The following is a 13,434-nucleotide window of genomic DNA, read 5'->3' as shown; positions in this document are numbered from 1 at the left end:
TGGTGGTTGCTTGGGGATCACGTAATATAAAATTTGTAACAAATATCCTTTTTTATGTTCTTTTTATAAATGCTATTTTTTGTCCTCAAGCCGGTATCGAGTATCTGTTTTGAGATCCGACTAATCTTGATTCATACAAAATAAGTCATATTTCAAAAGATATATCGCTTTCGACGAAAAAAGATTTTACACATAGAGTCTGAATTTAAATATTATGGTTAAAGACGGAGGAATACTTATTGTTCTTTTATTAGAGGTAGAGTTAGGATCGAAGGTGATTTATACGTATCCCTCTTAAGAGATGTTGATTTTTGTTCCGTTATGATATTCAACGCTTCTGATAAAAACAAGATTCCACACTTGAGTCTGACCAAATGTATTATGGTTAAAGACTGGGAAATACTTACTACTCTATTGGAGGTAGAGCTAAGGTCGCAAGCAATTTACCTGAATTTCTCTCATAAATATTTACACTATATATTTTTTTATATTGTTGATTTTTATCCTCATGTTGGAATCAATTATCCGTTTTAATATTCAACTAATTAATCTTGATTTATTTTAAAAAAAGAATTACACTTAAAAGATAAAACGCTTTCGATAAAAACAAGATTCCACACTTGAGTTTAAACTCAAGAATTATAGTTAAAGATGGAGAAATACTTATTGTTTTATTATTAGATGGGAAGGCACAAAATTATACTCTATATGTAAAAAAAAATTAAAAAATTATGTTTATGAATAGATAGATATATGATATGTTGAATTTCTGTGATTTTTTAAATATATTTATTTTTTTATTTTTAAATCTTCTCAATATGAGTCATGATACATCAATTAGTATAGATATGGTCAATTTATTGCTTTAATTTTGTTTGATTGCTAATTTTTATTCCATTAAAGTTTTGAGAATATTTGTAGAAATACGTTTCTATTTATATTCTAGTCTCGTGAATAATAATTTATCACATACGGTGTTACGTTATTAATTTAATAAATATATAATATGTGTCCTTAAATATAATGTTTATCATAGCTAATTACTTTTCAAAATTTATCACTTCACTTAGTAATTTCGTTTGATGTAGATATGGTTGTTAATCACACTACCAACAACCGATTGAAAAAAAATATTATTTCGTCTTTTCAATTTTTTAATTCGAAAAAATATACTTAACTACGTAAAAATATTATTTATATCATATTGAAGATTATATTACTAATAAAAAAATAGTTACTTTGTTACTAATGCTTAATTTTTCTTTTTATTAAACTAAAGTTCAATCAATAAATATTGCTACTATATTTTTGAGAAGGATCTTCTGCTAGGGTATTATGCTTTGTTATGAATTTTGATAAGTTACTTCGATAAAATTGTAATAATTGAGAAAATTTTGATAGTTTTCACAGATGATAAAAGTTTCATGTTTAGAAGAACAAAAAACATATACTTTTCAGTTTAAATAAAATTTCAATTTCAAATTAAAATAAGTTTAAATTATATCCTTAAAATAAATGAATTTGACCAACGTATGAGCTTAGATAAACGTAACGTCACCAAAATGATGAAAAGTTGAAAGGTCCTATTGTGAAGTAGTACCAAAACAGAAGTTTCTAAACAAGAATATTGTGTGTGCAACAAATTCTGAAACTGAAGTATCATTGTGCAATTTGCATTGAAATTGAACATACTTTCCTCTTCTTTGTCTTATGAGAGAAGTTATTCTCTATTTTGTTTTAATCATCAGATATTTAATATTTATTGACTCGATTAATTTAAATTATGTTGAATTTTGTAGTGATATAGTATTATTTTATATTAGAGAGAAAAAATGTTACGTATAAATAAAAAATATGGAAGGAGTGGAAAAAAGTGAGGCAATAAAGAAAATTGGAGATGTAGCATGTCACATGACACCTCATTAAAATATCGGTGTCATGAGAAATTGAGTGACCATCTTGAACGATTTCATTTACCCCATGCTAGTTACATGTATAAGAATGACAACTTTGAGAATTATCAAAAAATGAAAAAAAAAATGAAGTCGGAAAGTGACTTATGTATTCTCACAAAATAGACGTAAGGTTTGTGTATTAGTGTATACATCATTCTTTCTCAATATCATCAATAAAATTATATGGGATATGTTATTGTTATTGTCAATTCTCTGTCTACAACAAACTAAAGTATATACTATATGATGACATTTTTAGATCCGACTTCTTTTCATTTTCTAATTTCTTATTTAGATGCGTGACACTTATCAGCAAAGGTCTATAAAAATTTAATTTTACTAAAAAGTGTGCTAAACTACGGTTAAAATAATAGATATTTCTATTTATATGTCTCTAACCTTTGTAGAATATATTACATTACCAAATAGGAGAAAACAAGTACAAAAGTCGCTCACCGGTCTACACAAAGGAAAACTTCGATTTGGATAGATATAAAATAATAGGAAGGAACATCCGGAAGGGTAGGTTCCATACCGACAAGACCTCCTATCCCAGAATCCGCTCATTTCACACCAACTAAAGCGGAACTTAATCACCAAGGTAGAGTTGTATAAAGCCCTAATGTAACTGAACGAAGTGGAAAACCCGGAATACGAGAGCAAAAACCTTCTGTGTGTACGATCAGCAAGTGAAGGACCGATCCTTTTGCGCCAATACTGTTACGAGACTGATACTAATTGGTGATTTTCATTGCACTTTAAAAAGGTACATGTTTAAGATCGGCCTAAGTGATCGAGCCTACGTTATAATTTGTGATAGTGGGGTCTGCCATCGAATGATCCTATCCAATTCTTAGACAATTTTTTCTTGATTTGGTAAACATATGTTAAAATGGGGTAACAATATTTTTGATTTTCCTCATCATTTCTCTATCTTCCTTCCAAATTTTTTTATGTTTGAGGATTTATAACTCTATCTAATATGAGAAGTTTTTCTCTATCTAATATGAGAGGATTTACATCGGAACCCATTTACAAAAAAATTATATTGTATATATAATGTTAAATTATTATATTTTTCATATGTATGATAAGCAATGAATTCTCTTGGCTTATTCATTTGTTTATTTCTTCCAAATTTTGATTGTCCTTAGTAAAAATTCAGACTCTACAATTCAAGTATTCAAGAGTACTAAGTACAAAACATCCTAACGCGACATTTCATTGATTAACTTGTGACCATATATTTCTCTAGAATCACCAACAAACTGAAGTGAAATCAAATCTTAAATTAATCAAACAACAAAGTATACAAGAAACATGATGATTTTCGATCGAATTTAAAGGAGTGATGAAAAAGAAGAAGCAGAGAGAGTAATTCGAGAAATAAAAAAGAGTGTAGAGAGTACCACATTGATAAAACACGAGTAAATACTAACTTTGTCCCAATATAAAAGTGCAGCATAGATAAGCACAAAAAATTACGCAGCCACGCAGTGAGCACAAAGCGAACTATTCTTTCGCCTTTTACTAAAGAATACCGTGTGAGCGCTGCAATTAGTGGCATACGCCAATTTTTGGAGGGATTCTCTTCTTTAGAGGACCCCAACAATACTAGTTTTAATTATTTTTTTATATTTGTCTTATAATTTATAGTATTTTTATATGAGCAAAATTTGAGCTGCATTACAAAAAATTTAAGTTCAAACTGCTTTTACTAAGGTACTTAATTTGTACTTGTTTATTTTGGTGTTGTCCATTGTAGAATTAGTCGAAGTGCACATAGCCGAAGGCATTACGAGACGGTTGTATGAGAAGACGAATAAAAGGAAATAACATTATGGAAGTGACGAATAAAAGGAAATAACATTATGGAAGTGTTCGGTACGAAGGAAAAATGTTTTTCATGAAAAATATTTTCGTCCAGAACACACCCTATAAGTTGAGCAACTTTTGCAGTAAGCATAGTTTTTGTTAACATCAGTTTCTACACAACATCTTTAATCTCAGTACAATTAGACACTTGACTTTGTCACTAAAATTGGATTATATGATTTACTCAGTACTTTTTTTTTTTATGAAAATCTACTTCTATGCAATAGCTTGCAAACCACACAAGAGAGGTAATCCGCACTATACAAGCTAGGTACGACGAGCTCGATCCAGAAGGTAAACCCTGCAAGGGGTTTCGAACTTGTGACCTCCAACATGGAAGTCCCAAGCCCAAACAACTTGGCCACCCCGAAGGGTAATGATATACTCAATATGAAATTCATAAGGGCTTTTTAATCTTATTTTAATTTTCCCATGAGTATGGTAAAGATTTGTTTGTTGTCTATCTGGTTTGCTATTAAATGAAAAAAAGAAGAAGACCCATGGCCTAGGTTTGTGACCTTCATTGCACTTTGGAGGGGTGCTTGCCTAAGGTCGGCCCAAGTGGTCGAGCCTACGTCATAATTTGTTGCAGCGGGGGCCTGCGTTCGCGCAGCCCCTACCCAATTCTTCAAGAAAATTTTCATTCAATTGGTACTTGTATAATCATTAGTTTGAGCAATCACTTGGCTTATTGATAAAAAAGAGCTTTCATTCAAATGCCACTCTGACCTCTCAACAACATCTTCCTTCTATGTACTTAAATTATTGATTTTTCTTCCCGAGCTGCGGAATTATCGAGTTTGATCAATATAGTTTCATATTTGCTTGTAACTCGATATAATAGAGTTTGAGCCAAAACTACTGAATCTTGACAATGCCATTATTATAAAGGTAGCCCCGCCATGTAGGGGTGCCCGCCAAAGGTCAGCCCAAGTGGTCGAGCTTATGTCATAGTTTGTCGCAGTGGGAGCCTACATTCATGTGGCTCCTACTCAATTCTTAAGCAAAATTTTCTTGTTTTGTATTTACTTTGTGTTCTTGTAGCCAAACAGTGAGCAGATGAATGCTTGATCTTTAAATTTTTTCAACACATAGAATGACTGCCCAGTGCACATTTTAAGTTGGCATTTTTGTTAACATCATATGGTACCTCATAAAATTAGTCGAAGTGTACACAGATCAAAGACATCACAATTGGATGAAGAATAAAACGAAAAGGATCAAATAACATTATGGAGTTGTTTGGTAAGAAGGAAAGTGTTTTTCATGAAAAATGTTTTCCTCCCTACCGAACACACTCTATATAAAGATTTGTTTGTTGTCTATCTGTTTGCTATTAAATGAAAAAAATAATAATAAAAAGATGAAGGGCAATATATCCTTCATCGGTTGACACAAAGAAAAACAAGTATTAAGATGGGTATAAAATAATAGGAAGCAGCAACAAGAAACATACTTACCTGGACGGGGTCAATGGGTGATCAATAAGATCCATGGCCTAGGTTTGTGACCTCCATTGCACTTTGGAGGGGTGCCTACCTAAGGTCGACCTAAATGGTCGAGCCTACGTCATAATTTGTTGCAGTGGGGGCTTGCGTTCGCGCAGCCCCTATCAATTCTAAAGCAAAATTTTCTTATTATTGTTTTGTGTTATATTGTAGGCCAGCCATTTGGCTGATTTATGTATTATCTTAAAACTTTTATGTTAAAGTTGTATATAATTGTATACTTAACTATTTACATGGACAAAAAAAAGATGAGAAATTTTCTCGAGCTACGTAACTAATGAGTCTAGCGAACAATATCATAACATATTAAGAGTATCTTCGGATTGCTTTAGCCCAATAACATACTGATACTTCCGTCAATGATTTTGTAGATTCTTCATGGAGTTCTTCTAAGGAGTATAAAATCTTAGCCCTGAGATACAATGTTCCATACATTACTCGATCCCCATTATAAAATTATATTTTTCGGACTCCATAAAAAAAGAAGGTGACTTGTGCATTTGGAGGATCCAACACGGGTCCAGTGCAACAACATTTCTGGAGAGTCCAAACAACGTAGATTAAAGTAAACCATAGAAGATGCAATTTAAACGAATGCAGCTGTTTTTTTTCTTTTCCAATACCACATTGATAAAACACGAGCAAATACTAACTTTGTCCCAATATAAAATTGCAGCACAAATTAGTTAAAGAACTCACGCAGCCACGCAGTGAGCACAAAGCGAACTATTCTTTCGCCTTTTACTAAAGAATACCGTGTGTGCGCTGCAATCAGTGGCATACGCCAATTTTTGGAGGGGTTCTCTTCTTTGAGTACTCCAACAATGCTAGTTTAGTAGTTTTTAACCCTTTCTACATGTGTTCTTATACATAGTAACATTTTTTATTTTCTGATATTATAATAAAGTGACACTCTTTGTGAAGGGTAGATAAAAAATTGTTGTATTCCGAAATTTCTGATTAACGGTGGAGGAATATATATTTTATCTTCTGGAAGGACAGACAAGAGGGAAATGATATAGAGGAGCAAATTCTAGTTGTGAAACAAAAAAATGCAAACAGAGTTCTCAATTATTTTTTGAACACAGGCAATAAATCTCTCAACACATAGAGAATTTAGACTAAAGCTACTGCTTGGCCGAACCTGTAAGCTACACATGTCCGATCATAGAATTAGTTGAAGTGCACAGGTGTCAAGACACCAGGTAATAACAAGAAAAAAAAACCGAAAAGGACGAATAGCAGATTGCCCAGTGCACATTTTAAGTTGTGACCTTCATTGCACTTTGGAGGGGTGCCTACCTAAGGTCGACCCAAGTGGTCGAGCCTACATCATAACTTGGGTCGACCCTACATCATAATTTGTTGCAGAGGGGACCTGCGTTCGCGCGGCCACTGCCCAATTCTTAAGCAATTTTTTCTTGTAATGAGCTGATGAAATTTGATCTTTAAACTTTTGTAAATACAGAATCTTTAAAATTATATATTTCTATGTGTTAAGGATGAACAACTATACACTTACAAAAACACAACCTGCATTCGAGTTCAGCTATTCAAGATGCTCAGTTCGCGACATTTTATACATCATCTTGTGAATTTATATCTCCTTATAATCACAAAGATACCAAAGCGTAATCATATCTTAAATTAGTTGATCGAGAAAGTATACAACACGACAGCTTAAGAAGTTTCTATTTGAAAAACATGTTAGATTTTCAATCATAAAGTTACTGAAAAAGAAGCAGAGAACAATATTATAAAGGAGTGAGTGAGGTGAGTACCACATTGATAAACAACGATTAAATACTAACTTTGTCCCAATATAAAAATGCAGCACAGATAAGCGAAAGAACTTACGCAGCCACGCAGTGAGCACAAAGCGAACTATTCTTTCGCCTTTTACTAAAGAATACCGTGTGAGCGCTGCAATTAGTGGCATACGCCAATTTTTGGAGGGATTTTCTTCTTTAGAGGATCCCAACAATGCTAGTTTTTAACCTTTTCTATGTGTGTTCTTATTCATAGTAACATTTGTTTATATTCTGATATTATATTATTACGTATTTTGAGATTTCTGATTAAGGGTGGAAGGAGAGACAAGAGGGAAATGATATAGAGGAGCAAATTTTAGTTGTGAAACAAAAAAAATGCAAACAGGGTTCTCAATTATTATTTGAATACATGCAATAAATCTCTCAACACATATAGAATTTAGACTAAAGCTACTGTGTTTGACCGAACCCGTAAGCTACACATTGACTTTTCCCGAGCATAGAATTAGTTGAAATGCACACAAATCTCTCAAGACACCACACGGTAATAACAAGAAAAAAAAAACAAAAAGGACGATAGCAGATTGCCCATTGCACATTTTAAGTTAACATCATATGGTACCTCATAGAATTAGTCGAAGTGCACATAGGTCAAAGACATCATGATTGTATGAAGAATAAAACGAAAAGAAGAAACATTATGGAGCTGTTCGGTAAGAAGGAAAAATACTTTTCAATAAAAATATTTTCCTCTACACCAAAAACACCCTATAAGTTGAGAAATTTTTGCAGTAAGATTAATTTTCCCAAGAGTATGAAAAATAAAGATTTGTTTGATATTAAATTAAACAAAAAATAATACTCTAATAAAAAGATGAAGGGCTAATATATCCCTCATCGGTTGACACAAAGGAAAACAAGTGTTAAGATGGTTATAAAAGAATAGGAAGGAACAACAAGTAACATACTTACCTGGACGGGGTCAATGGGCGATCAATAAGACCCATGGCCTAGGTTTGTGACCTCCATTGCACTTTGGAGGGGTGCCTACCTAAGGTCGATCCAAGTGGTCGAGCCTACGTCATAATTTGTTGCAGCGGGGGCTTGCGTTCGCGCAGCCCCTTCCAATTCTCATGCAAATGTTTCTTGTTTTTGTTATGTTTTGTGTTATATCTTTGAACTTTTATGTTATAGGTGAACATATTATATGTTAAGTAGGACCATGAAAACCAGTAGCACATATAATTGTATCCTTAACTATTTACATGGACACAAAAAATGATGAGAAATTTTCTCGAGCTACGGAACTAAAGAGTCTAGCGAACAATATCACAACATGTTAAAGAGTTTCTTCGGATGGTTTTAGCCCAATAACATACTGATACTTCCGTCAGTGATTTACAGATTCTTCATGGACTTCTTCTAAGGAGTGATAAAATCTTAGCTTTGAGATACAATGTTCCATACGCCACTCAATAAAAAAAGGTGACTTGTGCATTTGGAGGATCCAACACGGGTCCAGTGCATCAACATTTTTGGAGAGTCTGAACAACGTAGATTATACCATAGAAGATGCAATTTAAACGAACACAACTGTTATTTTTTTCCGAATTGATCAGTTGAAAACACCCTATGCGATGTTTCATCGAAAACCTTGAAGGAAAAGAAGCAGAGAGAAGGAGTGAGTTGAGTACCACATTGATAAAAAACCAGTATATACAAACTTTTGTCCCAATATAAAAATGCAGCACAGATTTGTTTGATAACTCACGCAGTCACGCAGTGAGCACAAAGCGAACTATTCTTTCGCCTTTTACTAAAGAATACCGTGTGTGCGCTGCAATTAGTGGCATACGCCAATTTTTGGAGGGATTCTCTTCTTTAGAGGACCCCAACAATGCTAGTTTTTAACCTTTTCTACATGGTAACATTTTTGATATTCTGATATTATAATATAGTTACACTCTTTATGAGGGGTAGATAAAAATTTGTGTATTTCGAGATTTCTGATTAAGGGTGGAGGAATATATATTATATCTTCTGGAAGGACAGACAAGAGGGAAATGAAAAATATTTGAGCACATGTAATAAATCTCTCAACGGATAGAAAATTTAGACTACAGCTACTGCGTTTGGCTGAATCTTTAAGCTACACATTGACTTTGCCCGAGCATAGAATTAGTTGAAATGCACACAAATGTCTCAAGACACCACGGTAATAACAAGAAGAAAAAAACGAAAAGGATGATATCAGATTGCCCATTGCACATTTTAAGTTAACATCATATGGTACCTCATAAAATTAGTCGAAATGCACACAGGTCAAAGACATCACGGTTGTATGAAGAGTGAAATGAAAAGAAGAAATAACATTATGGAGCTGTTCGGTAAGAAGGAAAAATACTTTTCATGAAAAATATTTTCCTCTGCACCAAAAAATACCCAATAAGTTGAGAAACTTTTGCAGTAAGTTTAATTTTCCCAAGAGTATGAAATATAAAGATTTGTTTGATATTAAATGAAACAAAAAATAATACTCTAATAAAAAGATGAAGGGCTAATATATCCCTCATCGGTTGACACAAAGGAAAACAAGTATTAAGATGGTTATAAAACAATAGGAAGGAACAACAAGTAACATACTTACCTGGACGGGGTCAATGGGCGATCAATAAGACCCATGGCCTAGGTTTGTGACCTCCATTGCACTTTGGAGGGGTGCCTACCTAAGGTCGACCCAAGTGGTCGAGCCTACGTCATAATTTGTTGCAGCGGGGGCTTGCGTTCGCGCAGCCCCTACCAATTCTTAAGCAAAATTTCCTTGTTTTTGTTTTGTGTTATTTTATCTTTGAACTTTTATGTTATAGTCGAACAAATAATTTGTTCAGTTGGACCATGAAACCAGTAACATATAATTGTATCCTTTTAACTATTTACAGGGACAGAAAAAATGATGAGAAATTTTCCCGAGCTACGGAACTAATGAGTCTAGTGGACAAAATCACAACATGTTAAGAGTATCTACGGATTGTTTTAGCCCAATAACATACTCTGATATTGATGTAAAAAATAAATACTTTTTTGTTTTTATAGACTCTTCATGGACTTCTTCTAAGGAGTGATAAAATCTTAGCTCTGAGATACAATGTTCCATACGCAACTCGATAAAAAAAGGTGACTTGTGCGTTTGGAGGATCCAACACGGGTCCGGTGCACAACATTTTTGGAGAGTCTAAACAACTTAGATTATACCATAGAAAAAGCAATTTAAACTAACACAACTGTTATTTTTTTTCGAATTGATCAGTTGAAAACACCCTATGCGATATTTCATCGAACACCTTGAAGGAAAAGAAGCAGAGAGAAGGAGTGAGTTGAGTACCACACTGATAAAAAACCAGTATATACAAACTTTTGTCCAAATATAAAAATGCAGCACAGATTTGTTTGATAACTCACGCAGCCACGCAGTGAGCACAAAGCGAACTATTCTTTCGCCTTTTACTAAAGAATATCGTGTGCGCGCTGCAATTAGTGGCATACACCAATTTTTGGAGGGATTCTCTTCTTTAGAGGACCCCAACAATGCTAGTTTTCAACCTTTTCTACACGTGTTCTTATACTTAGCAACAATTTTGATATTCTGATATTATAATATAGTGACTCTTTATGAAGGGTAGATAAAAATTTGTGTATTTCGAGATTTCTGATTAAGGGTGCAAAAAGGCTTCTCAATTAATAATATGAACACATCCAATAAATCTCTCAACAAATTGAGAATTTAGACTAAAGCTACACATGCAATAAATCTCTCAACACATAGAGAATTTAGACTAAAGCTACTGCGTTTGGCTGAACCCGTAAGCTACACATTGACTTTGCCCGAGAATAGAATTAGTTGAAATGCACACAAATGTCTCAAGACACCACGGTAATAACAAGAAAAAAACGAAAAGGACGATGTCAGATTGCCCAGTGCACATTTTTAAGTTAACATCATATGGTACCTCATAGAATTAGTCAAAGTGCACACAGGTCGAAGACATTGACAAGCACAAACACACTATAAGTTTAGCGCTTCGCTAGTCAAAGATAGTATAGTATAAAGATCGTCTCCACATGGATTGGTACAAATAATAATTCAATCAAATCTTTCTAACTATTATTCAGGTGATCAAAATAACAGAGTTGGTTGTGGTTATGACCACATTTATAGACTAAATGATGATTAAAAACAATTGGTAACTATGAAGTTTAATATCAATAATAAAAGATAGGGTACAAGACGAAACAAGTGCATAATGATAGTTGGGATCTGACCACATTCATTTATCACATCTAAAGTTCTATCGATTCTCTCGAATTCGATAGATTATTAGAGTAACCTTAAGCCTTAGATTTTTCTTCCGAGTAAATCTCAAGTAAAGAATAAACCAATTATAAACTTGTGATTCTAATATGCAAGAACATGTTAATGAGTGTTCTTAAGGAAGTAACGTCCTTCAACTATTTTTCCTTGAGATTTAATCAATAATTGTCAACAAGCTCCTTCGATTACTTTAGAGAAAATATATTGATTCAATCCAACAAAACTATGCAACAATATTCACCAAGATATCCCTCTTTCAATTAAATAAAATAATGAATAAGGTTGCAATTCAATTCAAACTTCCATAACAAGTTCAAGCATAAGAATGAAAAATCAAAATCCCAACAAATTCATCAATACAACATGTTTGTCGAATACCCTCTAAGAATCTACTCCATGGAGGAGAATAAGTTTACTAAGAACAAAGATGAAAAAGAAGACATAGCAATCAAACTTTGAATCCCAAATTCCGTTTAGGATTCGAGTAGTGTACCGTGTGTTCCACCTCCTCTTCTTCGTAACTTAACCTTTCTTTTTGCTCTTTTTCTCGATCATTTTCCTTGGGACCAGCTCCAACACAATATAGCATAGGGATTCCTCCGAAATTCCAAAAACATCCTTACTTTTAATGATTTCATGCCTCAACTCCATGCAGGCACGCTGCGCAGGTGCTTGGACGCGTGACTGGCGCACAGAGAGCCAATAAACAACTTGGGTTTCACGCGGGCGCGCCGCTGGGCCCGCGGAAAAGCGGCTACTCAACTTCTGCTCTTTTTTTTCTTTCTTTGATCTTCTAGTTGCCCATTTTTTACTAATCATGTTCAACACTTGAGTTGACCACCCTATATACATGAAAAATAGACCAATAATTGCGACATTAAAACTTATCTAAACTTTCTCATTTTATTCTCCCATCAGACATCACGATTGTATGAAGAATAAAATGAAAAGAAGAAATAACATTATGGAGTTGTTCGGTAAGAAGGAAAAATACTTTTCATGAAAAATATCTTCCTCTATACCAAAAACACCCTATAAGTTGAGAAACTTTTGCAGTAAGTTTAATTTTCCCAAGAGTATAATAAAGATTTGTTTTATATTAAATGAAACAAAAAATAATAAGAAGTAGATGAAAGGCAATATTGTGGGTGATATTCCTTTTCTTTTAATGCAAATGATAAGTTACATCTTTTAGCTCTCCGTAATTAATCTATGTGAACATTGCTAAGTCGTTAGTATATATATGTGAAATAGGAGAGTTACTTCCACATTAATAGTTCATATTTATCTCAAGTGTCAGTTTCTTAACTTCGTAAGAAAATATTTAGAAGACTTGAAGTTACTTTTGTATTATAACAAATTTGTCATTAAAGTAAGAGTAATGTTTCATTACATTGATTATACGTTAGTTTCTTACATTCTTTTGATGGATGAAAACGTAAATAATTTTCCTATTTAAAGATATCATTTGGGAGCTAAACACAGAGAAGAAAAAACAAGTATCCTTTCTTTCATTTACTATCTCCTTCACCAATTTCTTTATTGGTTTAAATAATCATTCTCCCTATTGTGGATTCCCGGGTAATTGTTTTTGTGCAACTCCAAACTTTCAGCCACAAATGCACGTGTTTGAGAGTAACTGTGGAACCTTGGGGAGCGACCGGCTACAACGATTTGCACCGGAGTCTGGCCGAAATCGCTTTCAAGGCAGTGGGTTGCCACGACACAGTGTTTGTGTTAAGTTATTCACTACTTTATAATTTTAGTCCAATATCAATATTGTAGTATTTCTCCCAACAAATATATCCCTCATCGGTTGACATAAAGGAAAACAAGTATTAAGATGGTTATAAAAAAATAGGAAGGAACATTAAGAAACATACATACCTGGACGGGGTCAATGGGTGATCAATAAGACCCATGGCCTAGGTTTGTGACCTTCATTGCACTTTGAA

Source organism: Solanum tuberosum, unplaced genomic scaffold (genome assembly GCF_000226075.1).
Source record: "Solanum tuberosum cultivar DM 1-3 516 R44 unplaced genomic scaffold, SolTub_3.0 scf00098, whole genome shotgun sequence".
NCBI classification, from domain to species: Eukaryota; Viridiplantae; Streptophyta; class Magnoliopsida; order Solanales; family Solanaceae; genus Solanum; species Solanum tuberosum.
The sequence above is the reverse complement of the archived record's forward strand: the minus strand, read 5'-3'. Positions refer to the sequence as shown.